A 19,286-nucleotide genomic window follows, 5' to 3' on the forward strand; every position below is an offset into this window, starting at 1 on the left:
TTATTATATAGACATGTATGCATTATTTAACTGATTTCATATTATTGGACATTAAAGTTGCTTCCTGTTTTTCTGCTATTTTAAGGGCAGCTTTGAGCATTCTTGAAATGAAATATGCTATAGTCTCATGCCAAATACATAGCCAGAAGGAGAGAGAAAATTAATTTTGTTGTTTACATAGTGGACTTTGTGCCTTCCCAGCCTACCTGTGCTAAGAACCATGCTGCTTACGACCCTAGATGGGACCCACCTTCAGGCCACCTGTCCCCATGGTTTCTGTTTGGGTTGCTTCAGGAGAGTAATTCTAGCCTGGCTATGGGATGGCATCTGGGACCTCATCTGAACTAGTCTTTGGCAACAGTGTTTGCATTTGGCAACAGTGTAGGCATGTGACCTCAGCTGTTCCAATCAGAGTGATTCTCAGGACTTGTTATGGAAATGCTGAAACAAATACCTTCTCTTTCCCCTGCTGGTACTAATGAAGTATAAACCTTGGGAGTGTTGGAGCTATTTTGGGACCACGAGGAATCTTCCTGACTCTGAGGAAGGCAGAGTAGAAACATGGCACAGAAATCAGGTTGCTGGTGATATTTCTGGGCCACTAGTTCATGCCTTTTCTAAAATCAGACAGACGTACGTTTGAATATTTCAGATACATTCTCTGGACATACAATCAATCAGGGCATTGCATTCTCTTCACTTATATTAAACCTGTTTTATGAGGGTGTTTGTTTTCACTTCCAATTGTGTGCAGTTGTACAATAGTGGTCATGTGATTGATAGACCCTCCAACAGACACAGAAGATACAAAGTTTCTTTAATGGCAAAGGATATAGAATGTCACTGAGATAGTTCCACAAAGTAGATGACAAAGCAGCCTGCAGCAGTACACTCTGGTTTCTGTACCTCCTCTTCCTGCTGCCCCTGCCCCCATTCCCCACCAGCAGAGTGTGTTTTGGAAGCTATGTACCTGTCTGATCACCAGGTGCAAGTAACTGGTACAAATGATCACAGCACATTATAGGTATTTATTGTAAGAACAGATGCACCAAACTTGAATTTCCCGGGTATAGCACCATTCTTTAGTTGTCTCAGGCCTCAAGTCTATCTCAGGCCCATTCTTAAAAACAAGGAGCTTCTTGTAGGGTATTATTCTTAATGCTATCTCCTTCAGAAAGTATTAATTACTTTCTCTTCTATATTGTCATTGGACCATAGAACTGTGACAACAGTCAGGCAAATCCCTGACAGTTATTTAGAATTCAATGACACTATGGTCCCACCAGACTGTTCAAATAAGAGAAGAATAGAAGAGCTGTGACAGGATTAAATAAGAGCCCGAAAGATCCAGTGGAACGACCTTAAAGTCATTTTAGAGCTAAATAGACCGTAGGAGTAATAAACAGCTATTCTCGGACTTTGTCTATAGGAACGCGACAGGGAAGCCCCATTGTAATCAGAAGGCTGTTAGTGGTTTGGTCAAAGAAAGGGGAGTTAAGTAATTCTGACATTTAATGGCACCAGGCTAAATTTCTCAGTGCACCAAAGTACTTTATTTTTCACTTAACGACAGATACACACTTAAGAAAACAATTGAATAATAAAGTTTTTGGAAATTGATGTAATAGTTTGAGTCATAAATTGGTATCAAGACAGTCTTAAAATTTCTGAATATAAATTACTTTTAATTTCCTTAAAGGCTTATTGTAGCTGATTAAGCGCAGGGACATGTAAGCTGGGGAGTGCCGAAATGCAAGATGGTGAGGAACAAGGAGAGAAGAGGGCATCTGCTAGAACTCTGGGGGCCTTAGCGGAGATGTGGGGCCCGACAAGCCCCGGACCCTCTTTGTCTTAGGTCCTAACAGGGCAGTTTGTTATTTTTATTGATGGACTTGCATTTTAAACAGTTGAAAGCATCAAGAACCCACAGTTTATTTATTTTCAAATTTTTAAATTAAATTTATTGGGGTGACCCTGGTAATAAAATTACACAGGTTTCACTTGTACAGTTCTACAGTACATCATCTAAGCAGTGCGTCGTGTGTGATATAAAACTGAAAGCAACAAATGAACAAAAAAAGACAGTTTGGTGTTGTTCCTTTGGCTCCTTTTCACGCTGGGAGTAACTAAAGACAGTGACTCCACTGGTTCAAGCACACCATCTCCTGGTCAGTTTTGTAATTTCAAGTTACATGGTGCACAGGAAAATCAGACCATTGGTTTCTGGTTTGGGTTTCAGGTGTGCCACTAGTGCGGGTTTACTCTGGGCTGGTTTCTGTGAGCCAGAGAGAAGCTGGAATCTGTTCCTTCATTTACAGAGTAGCAGGAATTTAAATCTAAGTCTGCTCATTAGTTCCTATTTGCTGGGCATAACAGAATTTACTTCTCTGTTGTCAACTGGAAATCTTCCTTTGACCTACATTGAGAAAAGTCCTTTGACCTGTTTTGAGAACATTCTATGGCTCCCCACATTTCAGAAGGGAGCTCCTTAAACTTTTGTTTTCTTTTCACCTACCCTAGTCCCCAACATAGAGAACTGAGCCGAGAGTCTCACAGGTGGAATGAGGGCTATGTTGGTTCTCATTTAACAAATCTCATGATTATATCTAGTCTTCAAACCTAGATTCGAAGTGTCTTAAAGGTAGAAATGAATTCCTGTAGAGAGTACCTCTGAAGCCTGTGCTAAGAACCATACTGCTTACGACCCTAGATGGGACCCACCTTCAGGCCACCTGTCCCCATCGGTGATGACTGTAGTCCCAGGATAATAGTGTGTTGTGAGCTGAATTGTGCCCCCAGCTTCCCCCAAATTCATATGTTAAAGTCTCAACCCCTAGTGCCTCAGAATCTGTATTTGGACATAGGGTTTTTAAAGGGGAAATTAAGTTAGAATGAAGATATTAGGCTGAACCCTAATTCAACGTAACTGATGTCCTTATTAAGAGGAGATTAGGACAGTTGCACTAAGAAGAAAAGACCAGGTCGAGCCCAGGGAGAAGGCAGCCATCCACAAGTCAGGAGGGAGGCCTCAGAGGAAGCCAAACCTGGACTGCAGAACCGTGAGAAATAAATTCTTTTGTTTAAACCACCCTAAATTTAAACCACTAATAAATTATATGGAAGCTCCAGCAAACTGAAACACCTTGAGTCTCTCATTGTTTAAATGTATCCTGTAAAAGAGATTGAAATTTAAACAGTCTTTCTCGGAGCAATGGTTTCCCTTCACACACATCCCATGGGGTCCTGGGATTCTATTTCTTCCCTATTTAGACCACATTTAGGAGATGCTGATCTCAATGGAAAGGGGAATGGAGGAGAATCAAGCCAGGAGTAAGCTCCCTGATGTCTGCATATGCCCTGTCTGCATTTTTTAGGGGCTCTAGGAACCTTTCAGCCTGAAACACAAGGCCTTTTGCAGCTTGGCACCACTTTGCTTAGATTAAACTTAAAAGCAAAGTTGCAAATATGGCACATGTTCATTAGAAAAACAAATTTCCATAACTTCCCCACTCAGAATTAACTATGGTTTTCAATGAAGGGTATGCTCTCTTGTTCACTTTGAAATAAGTTCTGACAGCTCATCCTGACCATAACCCATTTTTAATGGCCACACAGCATTCTGTGTGTGATGTGCTTTATTTTATTTAATTTTGGATAGTTAGAATATTTCTATTTTTTGTCACTATGCTGCAATAGACATCTTTTAAAGTACTTTCAAGAAATGAAATTCTGGGATATGGATTTGCAGGATCACAACTTCCCATTGTAAGGCTTTGACACCTGTTATCAAGTTGTTCTCCATATATGCACCCCTATGTTCATAGCAGCACTATTTACACTTGCTAAGATCTGGAAACAGCCCAAGTGTCCATCAATAGATGAGTGGATAAAAACGCTGTAGTACATATATACAATGAAAAACTATGCAGCTGTAAGAAAAAAAGATCTCTTATCCTTTGAGATGACAAAGAGGGACCTGGAGAGTATTTATTATGCTAAGTGATATAAGCCAGTCAGAGAAAGACAAATACCACATGATCTCACCTGTTTGTGGAATATAATGAACAAAATAAGGTGATGAACAAAATAGACCCAGAGACATAGAAATGTGGTTCAGATTGATAAACTTCAGAAGAGGGATGCGGGGGGCAGGGAAGAGATAAACCAAAGAATTTATGCATATAAGCATAACCAATGGACATAGACAACAATGCTGGGGGGTGGTGTCAGCAGGGGGAAAAGGAGAAACATCTGCAACAAAAGTAAATTAATTAAAAATAAGAAAAAAAAATTGTTCCCCATAAAATGGTCATTTCCTCACCCTCACCAGCACTGATATTATCATTCTTTCGTATTTTTGCCAACCTGATAGGTCAAAAATGGCCCCACCCAGTATATAATATGAAATTCTTTTATTATTAGTCAGGATCAAACATTACTTCATCGGTTTCTTGGTAATTGTACTTTTTATTTATTCATTAAAATTAAGTCTTTAAAAGCACATAAAATGATAAAAATGTTCTTATGGATTAAGAATTAACTTTCTGTTACATTTATTTCTTAATTTTTTCCTGTTTTGCCATTTACCTTTTAATCATATTCACATTTTCCCAAACAAAATAGAAATATCTGTATTAGAAATGTATTTATTTATCCATTTATTTATTTTTTATCCTCGCCCGAGGACATTTTTCCATTTTTTGTTCAGGTAGAGTGGGAGGGAGAGAGAGGAACAGAGAGAGAGAGAGAGAGAGAAACATCGACGTGAAGGGACACACCGAATGGCTGCCACCCGCACGACCGACCAGGGCCGGGGACAAACTGCAGCCAAGGTACATGCCCTTAGCGGGAACCCAACCCGGGTCTCTCTGGACCGCAGGCCGACGCTCTAACCGCTGAGCCAAACCGGCCAGGGCTTAAGCTCCATTTAAAAGTATTTCCACTTCTCATTTATTTTGGAGAAAGGAGTGAGATGCTACTCTAGTTTTCTAATGATTATCCAGTTGCCCTGTGACCAATTATTGAACAACTAGTGCTTTTCTGGTATTACCTACTAAATTATTATAGAACTGGATCTTTTTTGGCCCCTCTGTTGTGTTTCACTGATGTATCAGTTCCTGTGCCAGTGCCCTGCTACTTAAATTGCAACTCTATAGCATATGTTCTATATCTGTAATGTATATTATATTATACATGACATAACATATATTAGCATCTGCTATGGCAAATCTTTTCTCATGATTTAAAAAACATATTGTTTCCAAAAATAGTTTTATTTTTTAATCAATTGAGGTAATTTGTATCTGTAGATTTCATTAGTTTTATAAAATAATCACAATTACCATTAAAAATTAAATGTATATTGTGCTATAATTGGAAAAAAAATTCCCTCTATTTCTGTGGTGATAATTCATTTCTAATTCATTGTATTTTCATTTTCTCCCTTTTCTTCTAGGTTAGACGTGCTGATGGTTGTCTTTTATTAGTCTTTTCAAAGAAAAACCTTGATGTTTAGTCAATTGTGTTTCTTTATAATTTTATAATTAATAAAATATAATTTTAGCCCTGGCCAGTTTGGCTCAGCGGTTAGAGCGTCGGCCTGTGGTCCACAGAGACCCGGGTTCGGTTCCCGCTAAGGGCATGTACCTTGCCTGCAGTTTGTCCCTGGCCCTGGCTGGGACGTGTGGGTGGCAGCCACTCGATGTGTCCCTTTCACATCGATGTTTCTCTTTCTTCCTCTCTCTCCTTCCTGCTCTATCTGAGTAAAAAATGGAAAAATATCCTCGGGTGAGGATAAAAAAATATATATATATATATATATATATATAATTTTATAATTCTTTTGATTTGACCATGATGAATTCCCATCTTCTGCTTTAACTTGGTTAATTTTTCTAGTATTGTCAATTAGTCTTTTATTTTTATTTAAAAAATTTAATAATAAAAATAAAGTTCCAAATCTTACTCTGAGTACTTTGAAGTTATTTCATGTGTTTGTTTTGTAGAATTATATTATAATTGGTACAGATGGCATTATAATTCTTACTCTCTCATAAATCTAAGGATCACTAAGGAGACTGATTGACTTTTAAAAATCTGCCTCCTTTTTTATTTCTAGTTTTATTCATGGAGCAGACTGAATAAGCTGCCTAACACCCAGTTCTTTTTTCTTTAGAAACTGAACTCCGGTTTTGTCAAGGGCAGCAAAGGATCTCGCTAAGATGACTCAATTTTCCGTCTGCTGGCAGTTCCTTAGGAATGTGGCACAGTTCTGACAGTGCAGGGGAGGCCCCGTTCCTGTGGAGGGAGTTGCTTTGGGAACAAAAAGGCAAAAAGACAACCAGGAGAAAGCCCACTTGCGTCTTTGCTTTTCCCTCTTCCTCCTCGGTAAATCCCCTCACTGAAATGCAGAGGTGATGTCTGGAGGAAAAGACGAGCATAATGAGAAACTCCATCGTGCTAAGAATGACCGAGCAGAACGACAGAAAGAAGCCGGGCCCCCAAAGGCAGGGTTAAACAGGTGCACCAGCTCAGGACTCTGGTCTTGCAAGTGAAGACCTAGGACACTGATGGTTGTTTCCTGTGACCCGCAGCTGAATGCAGTACTAATGGACACAAGACCCTGCACTCAGAGAATACGGCTTGCTAACAGTCCCCTTCCTGTAGTAACTATGATGTGCTAACTGCTATAACATACAGACTGCACAATGTAAATCGGAGTGGCCCATTCTCTTTGTTTAGGGTTGGGCATGGAGCTTTGTTTTGACCAGTGAGACAATTAGAGAGATCTCTTGGGTCCTTTTGGGCAAGGTTTCCCAAACCTTGGAAAAATGACTCACAAGGAAAAAGCCTCTTTTTTTGGTGTAATAGTTGGTGTAGGAATGTGAGGCCTCGAGCTGTTGAAGACAACTGATAGACTGCAGGCTTACAGCTGACACTGAGCCAGTGGAGTACAGAGATGGAAAGAATCTGGATCTTGCTAATAGGGCTGAGAGGCTGCCCTACCTTGGGACTTCTATTTTTGCGAATCAATGAATTCCCTTACTGTTTAAGCTACTTTGGTGGGGTTTTCTATTACTTGTAGCCAAAACATCTCTGGTACATGGCACCATCTACTTCATCCTCTCATTCTGCAGTTCTTATCACACGTATATTTATGTTTCTGGATCTGTTAGTATTATTAGCATCGTCATTTTCATCAGCATCACCAGTAACATTTCTAAGTGTTAGGCCCTGTGCCACATTCATTATGTACATTTTCTCATTTAAATCTTACTACACCCCTGTGACTCAGGTATTATGGTTACTGAACCTACTTTATAGATGAGGAATATAAGGCTTAGAAAGGCTATGTAATTCCAGAATCACCCATTTAGTAAGTGGCAGAGTCAGGATTCAAACCCAGGTCCAAGCGACTCCAAGACTAGGCTAACCCACTCTGATACAGCCTCCCATATCTCTTCTGTCACTCATCACCATGGTATCTTTTCCTCTGAGTTCTGAGATAATTTCTCGGACTACACTTCTAATGTTCTCATAATTCACACAGCCTGTAATTTCCTTTACATCTAAAACTGACTTTCCTGATCTTGAATTGAATTTCTCCCATTTCGTAGATGCAACATCCTTCTGAATTGTAGCAATAATGCAATAGGGCATATTGAAATTTACTGTATGTTTCTTGCAGAAACGTTATTTTATACAGGGATTCGTACTTCCATTCCACAAGTCGGTCCACTTTCTCAAACCATGAGTCTGGTGACTTCCCTTTTTAGCTTCATCTTATGGGTAAATTTGCCTATAATTTCCAGAGTTAGAAATGGACATTCAGAGATGCTGTGAGTCTCTGTTTTAATTTTTCAGTCCCAGGAAAAGAAGAAAGAGGGCCACCTTTCTTTTCTATAGTTTTATTTTGTCAGTTTAATTTCTAATTGACTGTGAAAAGCATCAAGAGAGCTACAGCCCATGGCAATTGAATGGCCCAGAACTTCACAACTGAGCCAAGCTATTTCTTTTCGAGGTTTATTGTAGCAGCAAAAGTCAGCAGAGGCCATGCTCTTGCACTAACTGCCTTGTCACCCTCATTAGGAGCCTACCCGGGCAACAGCCCCACTCAACACATGACAAGTGAGGTGGGCACTAAGGCGCTCTTCCCTGCACATCACCCACATTGCATTTTCTGCAGTTGCTTATGGGGTCGGGCTTGTGTCCTTGTCACCATCAGCTCTAGCCCCTGCCTCTCTGACTTGGAGGATGCTGTTTGTGCTTGATTACAGCCTGTTGGAAGTGGGGCTGAGGCCAGAGCCAAAGTCAGATAAAATAGGAAAGTCTGGTGCTCTGTCAGTTGTCTTCCAGATGTTGCTGATCCTCTTCCTTTTCACTTCACAAGGGTTGGCCTTCTCTCTCCTACAGAGCAATATAAAGGTTAGGTCCTCGTGTCTCTGACCGTCCTGCCCTCAGATCTTATACACCTCCTTCTTCAAGATTCTTATTTGGGTAACCCCTGTCCTCCCTCAAGAAAACTGTACCCATTTCACAGGAGCTCTTCTTGGTTCCTCTCTGGGTCCACTTTGCTTCTCTGTGAGTTTACCAGAAAAAATGTTGCAATTTGCCTCTGCACAAGTTGTCAGGCAGGAGGGTGGGCTGGAGTCCAGGGAGGGGAACAATGGTTCAATTCCAGTATGATCTTCCTGTCAATGGAACTGCTAGGCCATCAACTAATCAACTGTCTATAAGGCAATTTTAATAAACAACACAGTCTAATCCTGTACAAAGAAAAGACTAATCTTTTAATAGCAGGACTCTGGCTCTGCCCTCAGGAAGAATGGTTTCCACTATTGTGCTAAAGTATATCGGGCTATTTCTTGCTTTTGATGAGTTACTGGAACATTCATCTGGGCCTCACCAGATTTTAATGTCTGCTTTGTTTATCAACCAACAGTACTGAAAATGATTACATTCTATTAATTTATACTCTCCTGAAGATGGAGAGATTTTCTGAGTGTTTTCAAATTCTTCCCATCATATGCTACATTCCACATGTCCACGGGTTACCATCCTTCACCCACTCACCTCTCCTGCCTCCCTCAGTGACCGTGGCATAATTAGCTTGGATTCTCTGCCAGTGCACCTTGGAAGAATCAAGAGATCACTCCATACCTTAAAAAAAAAATTAACCCAGGTTGTATGTACTTTGCTTCTGTGTCAAGAAGTGCATCCTCTTTCCAGCTTCTTCCCCATCCACACCAGTACCGATGGGACACTTACCTTCAGAAGAATGTATTCCCACAGGAAGACTTGAAGGGCCTCATGGCTTGCATAAACATTTCAGCAGGGAGGAGTGTTCATGTGGAGGGGTTTACACTGTACAGTCCAGCCGGTACATCTACCTGGATGTTCTTGTTTTCCTCCAAGTCTCCCCCAGGCTCCTACATCACTGTGGGTGTCCTCAGGCCTGACCAGCCCCCAGGCTCCTTTCCTTCCTCCCACCCTAATTTCTCCTGAGGACTTCAGGTTCTTCCCCGTAAGCAGGACGGGCCCTCACTTTTATTTGATTTTTATTCTTTTGAAATGTAGGCATAAGGCAGGCCCTTGGCAGGAACTCACCTGCCTCCAGACTTACCATGGCATTGTCTCAGGGAGAAAGTCAGCGCTTCATGCCAGAGGGCTTCTGAGGAACACAGTCACCAGTCTCTTTAATCCGAACACACTGCCCATTTTTAGTGTTGGCTGGGAGGAGGGGGGTGGGGTATGTTCTGGTGGCTTAGCGCCTCCTGCCCTTCTGAACTGCATTCCGGGGTGGTGTCTGGCCTCTGCTGCGCCCTGCACAGCCCCCCTCTTTCCGGGTTTATGACTCAGTGTTTATGACTCAGTGTTTGCTGGGATGTATAATTTTTTTTTCCTATCTGGAATCCCAACTCGTTATTTCCTGCCTACTTTGCTTTTATACGCTAGAAGTTGGAATGGTAGGACCTTCGATTTGATTTGAGTTGTACTATATCTTATAGAATCTCTTCTAGTAAATACCATGCTATGTTCCAGAGCTGATATTTGAGAGGGAGTTAAATAAGTGGACTTCCAGTGCTACCCGACAGTAGGCAACAAGCTCTCTGTGGCCTCATCCCCGTACATTTTTCTCCACGAATTCTCTGTCTCCCAGACAAGTTAGCTCAGCCACTGGGAGCTCACTCTAAACTCCTTTCCATGGGCTGGACTGCTCTATTCCTGTCTTACCTCTCAAATGCTAGCTTTCTTCACAAGCCAATTTAATTCTTTCTGCTCTATACAATCTCCCAAAGTCTTCAGACCTTTTTGGAACACCTTTACCTTTTTCTTTGGTAATTTATCAAGGACTACTTTGTAGTCTCTCTTCTATTGTTATTTGCCCAATACACGTTTGAATTTTGTTTCTACACATACACTTTAACTTACCAAGGACAGGAAGCATCTATGTATGTTTCATGGTGCTCAGTAAATGTAGATTCTGTGTATTTTAATTTACTAGGCAATAGTTTCTAAACGCTCATTAGGAAAAGTGGGTAGATAATAGTAAGATGAATATAATACTTTGATTTAAGGTAGAAGTTATTCTCCAAGTAATTCATAATTTTAATAGTATCTGTAATAATTATATGTGATTCTCTTGGGGTTAGGGAAATGGATTCCTTACACCTTTATCACAGCCCAGAATCGCTTCCATTTCCTCTACTCCCAACACCAAGAATTGCATCACCCGGGCATTCTCTTTCAGGGACTCTAGGTTAATGACAAGGTGACAGTGGTTGTGGTAGTGGTGGTGGAAGGGCTGGAGAAGGATTGGAGAAAGTGATGCCAACAACAGAGCAGGTTCGGCGAAATGCAGCTCTGGGGGGATTCGTGCAGCTGGGGTTAATGGCTGCACATAATGAGAGCAAACAAAATTTGAAGTCCTTAGTTTTCCCAGATGACCCTCAATTCCCAGCAATGCTCTTGGTTTTCACTGTCATTTTCTAATTAATCACATGAACTCTGCCCTTCAAAAAATGGTAGGATCAGATTGCTGTATCTTTACTAATTAATCCTGCTATGTACTTTGGTAAGTCTTCTCCATAATTCATAGACAAGCATCTCAGCCTGCTGATCAATCAGTAAGTTTTCTCAGAGTTCTGTCAAGCGAGCCAAGATATTGATTTACAAATAAAATAATGTGCTGCCTGGTTCTGATGATATTACAAAGGTAACTAATTTCTCAAGAGTGTGCTAATTCAGTATAATATAATAAAGAAAATTGACTTGCATTAGAGAGAGGTGATTTCAGAACATACCCATTAGCCTGCTTCCAAAGTTTATTTCCTCAAATGGAGAAGAATTACTTAGTTCAGATGGCTTTAACCCTGATATATTGGTGATAAGATGCCCTAAATATATTCAAGTCACTCGTTTTTTTGTTTGTTTGTTTGTTTTATCCTCACTCGAAGACATTTTTGCATTTATCCTCAGATAGAACGGGAGAGAAAGAGGGGGGAAGAGAGAGAGAGAAACATTGATGTGAGAGAGACACATGGACTGGCTGCCAACCACACCACCCCAACTGGGGCCAGAGACAAACTGCAACCGAGGTACATGCCCTTAGCGGGAACTGAACCAGGGACTCTCTGGTCCACAGGCTGACGCTCCAGCCGCTGAGCCAAACTGGCCAGAGCTCAAGTCACTAGTTTTATGGGTTTTTCTTAAGCCAGATATATTGTCTGGGATGAGGAACAGAAGTCAAGTCATTTTTTATCATTTTTGCTGCAATCCAGGACTTACAGGAGGTGTGTGTGTACACTTATATGACTATACAAATTCCTATAAATAAGTGATTTTCAATCTTTTTAATCACATGGCACACATAAACTAATTACTAAAATTCTGCTGAACACCAAAAAATATATTTTTTGCCTACCTGGCAAAAAAAGGTATAATTTTGATTCATTCACATAGGACAGCTATTGTTGTGTTGGTTGTTGTCACTTTTTATTTGACAATCTAAAGGACAAGAGGTCAGTGTCCCTGACTAAAGAGTCAGGTATTGCATGTTCTAAAAATTCTTATGGCACACCAGTGTGCCACGGTACACCAGCTGAAAATCACTGTTATAAATCAAACTCTTGAGACAACATGAACCAACCATGAATGCTAAATTGGAACTGGTCAGATTAATTTCCTGAACAGTGAGTTGTGTGTTCCTTTACAACAATTTCTTAAACCCTAAGTCCAATCATCTTTTTACAATAAAAGATCTGAGTTTATTTTATATATATTTCTTCTTTCTTATTTTAATTTCCCTTCTCTTTTCCTTTACCTTACCTTTCTCTCTCCTTTCCCTCTATTACCAACTGACGCTAACCAGTTTTGTTGTATGATTTCTTCCTTAGCTGTTTGATAGAATTCACCAGTGAACCTATTTTGGCCTTAATTTTCCTTTTAAATTCACGTTGAGTTTTCTTGATTCTTGGTATGGAAAGTAACTTTTTAAATTGCCTCCTGGACAATATGGATATTGTTGTGAGACTCCAAATACTATTTAACATCCTTTTTTTTTAGCAGGCAGTTAGTTCCCTGTTGAGGCGTAGCTGGAGGGCCAGGTATGCTAAGCTTTCTGCTAAGCCCTGCTGAGTACTCTGGAGAAAGTGGGGCACTGATTCACTGTTGCCTCCTGGCAGACAGGTGGGTGGAAGTTCAGCTCCACACCTTGGCCCTGCTGTTAGCTTCCTGGTCTGCACCACCTCCTTGCTCCAAGTGGAGGTGTAAGATCAGCTCCCCACTGGGCCCTGCTGCCACCAGGGAGAGGTGGAGAGGGAATGGAGTGTTGACTCACCCACCTGATACCACTTTAGTTCGCCTAGTTGCTGCTGGGTGGGATGAGGCTCTGGTCCGCACGGGTCCCTGCAGACAGTGTAGCTGGAAGGGCAGGCATACCATCTGGCCCTGCTTTGCATGGCCTCATCCAGTCTTGTTATTGCCAGCTGGGGCTGGGGCTGGGGCTGGAGGCTGAACTCCCCCGGACCTTGCTGACGCTCTGCTGGTGGGGGAATCAGAGCATCCCTTGCTTCCTCTAGGGGGTGATGGAAGATCAGCCCCCCACTAGGCTCCACGGGTACCAATGCCACTGCATGTCTGTTTCCATGGGGTGGGGGGTGGGGGGCCGGCAGGTTGATTCCCTTCTCAGCCCTATTGAGACCGCAGGGGTTGGGGGTGGCTGTGCTTTTCCCCTTTGGTGTTTGTCTGGAGTAACGCAGGCTTTACCAAAAAGATTTGTTGTTAGGTCCCCATTTCCCCAGGACTTTGGCTGGGAGGGATGGATTTTTCTTGGCGCTTTTCCCATCTGTGCCTATTGGTGACTCCAGGTTGGAGGCTTCTGCAGCACGGCACCCAGGATGTAGGGGCGGCCTGCGTTAAGTAGATTGCCCTCACCGGTGTGGGTGGGCCATCATCCAGTCTACTGAGGAGCTGAACAGAGCAAAAAGGAGGAGCAAGGGCAAATTAGCTCTCTGCTTGGGTGGGACATTTATCTTTTCCTGCCCTCAGGCCTTTGAGTTTGGAGGACCTATGCCACTGGACTTCCTGGGCCTCTCGCTCTCAGAAGGCGAATCATGGAACTTCTTACCATCCGTCATGTGTGAGCAAATCCCTCATAAGCTCTTTCTATACATCTACGTACATACTATCGACTGTGTTTCTTGGGAGAACCCCGACTAAAATACCCGGGGGGCTCACCACTGTGTCATGTCTCAAGTCCTGAGGTTCCGAGGTGTTCCACCTTCTTCTCGCCACCTTCCGGGGTCTTCCAATGCTGCTTGCGTTCTGCCCAGGACTTCTGAGTTGTGGAGGGAGGACCTGGGGGTACGGGGCTACTCTTTTATCTTGGAGAAAGCAGATCCAAAAGTTTTAATGTGTGAAATTTAGCTGTTGGTATTGTCTTAATATAAATAACCTTGGTGAGAAAAATAATCTTGTGAGTAAGAATGTAGTAAGTCCTCTGCAAAGTATTCCAAATAACTATGACTGGGAATTATGGATAACTTCAGAAAGATGGTAGCTTGAGGGGTTAAAACAATTAGAAGGGGGGGAAAGTGTCTCTTTTGGTAAAATAATTTGTAGTATAATAATTTGTCACTGTAGATATTGAAATAATTTTTATTTAATCTTAATTGATTCCTCCTCTTGAGTTGTATTAGGAACATGCTTACTAGTGCCTAGATCTCATTTTTTTCCTCCTTAAATCAAATGTACTTGGTAAACTTCAGGCTCATGTTGGTATATATTAATGATGTTCTTCACATCAAGCCTGAACCAAAGGAACTTATGCTTTAGTTTTCATGGTACTTGTCCCAAATGTTTAAACTGTATTGTTCTGACTACTTGGGTATTCTGACTGAGAGATATTGGCTAGGTCTTTATGAAAACTTTCTTCATTTTCCTTTTAAATTCTATTTAACGTATTCTCTTTGTGTTAGAGCTTTTGGAAAGGTACACACTTCTCTCTGTTCCCACCAGCCACAGAGATCTGAGCAGCAGTGCCCTGCTCTGGGGGAAGGTTATTCCTGCAAAGGCTCCTCCTTAGGGAGAGTGGTTAGAACAGAGACAGGGAAACTTGGTCCTGCCTAGAACTGACAGCCACCTCATGGCTATGCTGTCGCGAGAACATTCCGGCTCCTGTGAGAACTGTTTTGTTGTCGTCGTTGTTTTTAATTTCTACTTTTGCATCCTCAGGCAACCTAATCGAAGAAGCAAATCATCTACAAGGGGGAAATCAGACTGTGCCCCCACTTCCCCAATATTAAATGGAAATTGTCTACAGAATTTTAAGAGAAAGAAGTTTTGACCTAAGGATATCATCGCCATTGGAGATGTTTCCACCACTGGCTTCTGGCACACATTCTAATGCAAAAGACATGCATGAAACACTCATGGATATTTCTTTGCGAATGAATCTGGGAAAATAAGACAAGTCAAAATAAAGAACATAAGAATAGAGATGCTGTACCAAAATGACTGGGAGGTGCATTGAATCCATCTTAAGAGCGATCTCATACTAAAATCCATAAGAATGATGGTTACAGAATACTATCTAAATGATAGGAATCTGAACCATGTTAAATAATAATATAACTAAGAAAATCAAGGGATTAGGAGAAGGGATATGGGAAAACACTTTCATATCAGAGTGGTAGTAAGTTATGTCAAAAGTTGAAACATATAAGAAAAAATAACTAATGATTGAAAACTAAATTTGCATCAATCTTTTTTTTTTACTCTTTAGAAGGATATTTTAAGAAATAATATCTCTTATGAAGAATAGACACCAGCCCTGGCCGGTTTGGCTCAGTAGTTAGAGCATCGGCCTGCGGTACAGAGAGACCCGGGTTCTGTTCCCGCTAAGGGCATGTACTTCAGTTGTAGTTTGTCCCTGGCCCAGGTTGGTCGTGCGGGTGGCAGCCACTCGATGTGTCCCTTCACATCGATGTTTCTCTCTCTCTCTCTGTTCCTCTCTCTCCCTCCCACTCTATCTGAACAAAAAATGGAAAAAAATGTCCTCGGGTGAGGATAAAAAAAAAGAATAGACATCAATTTGATTTTAACATTTTTTTCTGTTAATTTCAAGTGAAATTAAATCCAATACATTTTCTTAAAAGTGATAGAACCTCATTTACTAAAGAAATGCCACTTATTCCATCTATCTATACATTGTTGATCCATGCATCCGTCTGTGGGTACATATGCATAAAGGCGTCCTTTGAGAACGGGGTGACGGTATTCAAGCCCAAGCCCAACTAGCTGCAAGCACTTCCATAGGGCCAAACGGATAGCTTGGGAGTGTGTTCCCCACAGCTGGGAGACACGAGCACCGGGGCCTGACAGCGGCACAGGAAGCCAGAGGGGGAGAGAGGGACTGTGCTGGGAGCAGCCTGCTCTCCTAGAATTTGTCAGGACACAGGATGTGTGATCGTCTCCTATGGCCACATGTGGATCAAGTGGGAGAGAGACGTGGTGTGAGGTCTTCTTGGGGCCTGTTGTACAGGGTTGGCTGATGGAGGAGAACTCAGCACGAGGAGGCTGGTAACATCACCTCTGGATGCCAAAGCTTTGAAGAAGGAGTTGCCAAGAGGCCCCTGGGGTCATGGGAACTCCAAGGACCTTCTAAAGATTGCATGGACGGCACCACCACAACTCCAGACCCCTCAGCAGACCCCTCGGGGATACTAGTGAAGCAAGAGAACCCCTCACTTCCTCACTCATTGTCACCCCCTGCACCACAGGAGGGGTGTGAAATTGTAGCTTCCCTGTGGGGAAGAAGTAGCTGGTAGAGAAGAGAGGACAGAAGAACTAGACACCTCTTCCCCACTTCCAAACTGAAGCCAGAAAATGTTGAAGGACAGAGAAGATATAGCACTAAGCTAAAATCTGGGACTTCCACTATCATATGGGGCTAAGTAGTTCAGCTTTTGAACTAGGGCTATTTTTATGGCTAAAAGTGACTGAAGGATATTTTATTATCTCCCATGAGTCAGGGGCGTGTGCACCTGCCCCCAGCCCATGTTCACCATGGGTACCGCACCTTCATGCTGCTCTGTCTTCCTAGAAAGCTCTCCACTGAGTGAAGCCCTGCTCTCCCCAGTTCCAGTGTCACCTCCACCATGAAGCTTTCAGGGATCTACCCAAGTGGAGACTTCTGTTGGTCCCTCTACACCCTGTTAGCGCCTTGGTTATATTATCGGTTTAGTACAGCATAGACTGTACCTAGAATTTTGCCGAAGTCCATGCTAAGCAAAACTAGGGTACTTTTCTACCACTGAAACAAGCCAGTTGTCTCTTCTGCATCTATGTCTCTCTGTGCTCCGGGCAAAGGAGAGCAATATCACTTCAGATGTGAGGGAAACGAAAATTAAATTCTTAGCTCTGGGGCCCATAAAGTTGTGAACTGTTACCTTCACCAGTCCCAGCAAGGGTCTGCCCCTCCAAGACTGGTGCGTTCAGGAAACAGAAGCACAGCTGAAGAGAGAGGTTTTTATTTACCCTTCCTGCCGGCGACAGACCACACACATCATTTTATTCCTGCGGTTTCCGAGGAGCTGAGATCTGAGGCTCCCCCCATCCCGACAGCCCCTTCCTGCCAAGCGATGCTGCCTGGGGGTACACAATATTGCATAAAGTGGAACCAGTCACAGAAACAGGTCACAGAAAATGTTAGGACCTTGTTGAGTTGGAGAAGTCACTAAATTGGAACCACAATGGCTATGGAATCCCAGGGTCCCAGAATGTTGGCGGAACTGGGGATTTGCTTTGTATGATATTTTGTGGCGGCTGGGAATGTCTGTCTAAGTGAACCCATGTTCTATATCTACAGGAATAACAACGTTACGGTCACCTAACGCTAAGTAAAACAAGTGAGATGTGCCACATTCGGAGATGTTGGTGTCACCCCCAGTTGAGGTGGCCTCAGCGATGGTGTTAGAAACAGTTTGGTTAAGAAGCAAAGGAAATTATGAAGTGCGTCCCCCCTCCCCACCCTGTCCCTTGTGCCCAGTGAAAACTTAGAACATATTCTTGGCTAAATGGTTCAACTTTATCCATTTCTTCAATGAAATTTCCAGTTTATGTATGTTAAAAAAACTTCAATGGCTTAATAAAAAAAAAAAAATGACTGTTTACCTGCAAAAAAGGAGGATTTTTCTAACATCAAAATAAAGACAAACAAAGTGACCAAAAACCCTCCCTTCAGAAATGACAATTTGGTGTGAATAACTAATATTTAATTGGCTTCCAAATACCTGTGATATATCTCAGTTACTTTGAATCATTTTATTTAGCATTTCCAGGCTTTTACAAGCTAAACTCCAAACAATAAAACAAAGAGGAAGAGATAATCCTGTTGCATAATACAAGGATCATACTTCATAGCATCCTTCCCGGAAGCATGGTTCAGGTTACCTGGGTTTTAGCTAAATGAGTGTAAGTATGATGTTTTAAAAATTAATATGGGGATTAGCTATATTGTTAGTCAAGAAAGCAAGTTTCCAAACCTGCCTTAACCTGTGAAGGTTTTCGGTTGTTTGAACAGAGGAGGCCAGGAGAGCTTGATTGTTTTGCTAAGAGACCTGTGAAGAAAGTAGAAAAATCAAAATCTCAAAGTAGTCCACTTTTGGAGTAAGTGTATGCCTAGTGTTCTGAAGGGCCCTTTCAGTGCAATAAAGAGGGTTTTCTGTCGTGGTATTTAGAAAATCTAAGAGTTGCATTTTTAGGCTCTCCAACATTTGTAAAGAGCTGGTTTTCTCCTCAAACGGTGTACAGCTTTTTTGGTAGGAGAATCATTTTGAGAAAATGCTCCTGTATATGAACTTTCAAAGCTATTTTCTGAACTGTTAAACTTTTTTTTTTTTTTTTGGCATCGAACACTTTGTTATAAAGAACAAATCACTTGAAAAATAGATGCTTCCTTGCCATAGTCTTACTTTGAGTGTAAATGGAAAAGATTGCTTTTAGCTTTCACTACTCAGTTATTATTGGGGGCCCCTCTTCCTGGCTTTGCCTCTCGCCCACTTTCTTTAAGTGGAGAGGGTTCAGTTTCAGTGCATGAGTTGTGTACTGTAGATTATTTGCTAAAAGTGACGGGGAGAAGATGTAATAGAGCTTTATTGTGTTCTCAGGACAGTACTGCTGGGTAGAATGCTGCTTTCTTCTCCAGTATGAAATCGGCCTTGGTAGGTGGGGAGAGGGGCATGCCCCCTGTGTTCAGGTGGGACACTGAGGCAGCATACTACACCTTTTCAGTCTTTTAAAAAAAGATTTTTACTCTTTGATTTTACGGGGGTGGGGGGGGGGTGGGAGGGAGGGAGAGAGAAAACACTGATTTGTTGTTCCACTTATTTATGCAGTCTTGTATGTGCCCTGACCGGGGATGGAACCGCAACCTTGGTGTATCAGAACGATGCCCTAATCAACTGAGCAACCCAGCCAGGGCCTTCAGTCTTATTTTGCTTTTGCTTTTCTCTTTTTCTTGTTTCTCCTCTCTACCCATGCCCCCTACTCCCTTTCCTCCTTCCATTTTGTTGTTACCCCCTCCCAACCCCCCCACATGGACCTCCCTCAACCTCTTTCCAGAGTTCGCCAGAGTTCAACGGAGGGGACTCTGGCTCAAGGATCCCAAGATTTAAATCTAGAACAGATAGAGAAGCTGCTCTTAAATCCAAAGGAACTTACTGATGGACCCACACTGTGGTCTGATTCCAGAATCAAGTCTCATGCATTTACACTAGTGTCTTCAG

Source organism: Molossus molossus, unplaced genomic scaffold (assembly GCF_014108415.1).
Source record: "Molossus molossus isolate mMolMol1 unplaced genomic scaffold, mMolMol1.p scaffold_m16_p_9, whole genome shotgun sequence".
In the NCBI taxonomy this organism is placed as follows: Eukaryota; Metazoa; Chordata; class Mammalia; order Chiroptera; family Molossidae; genus Molossus; species Molossus molossus.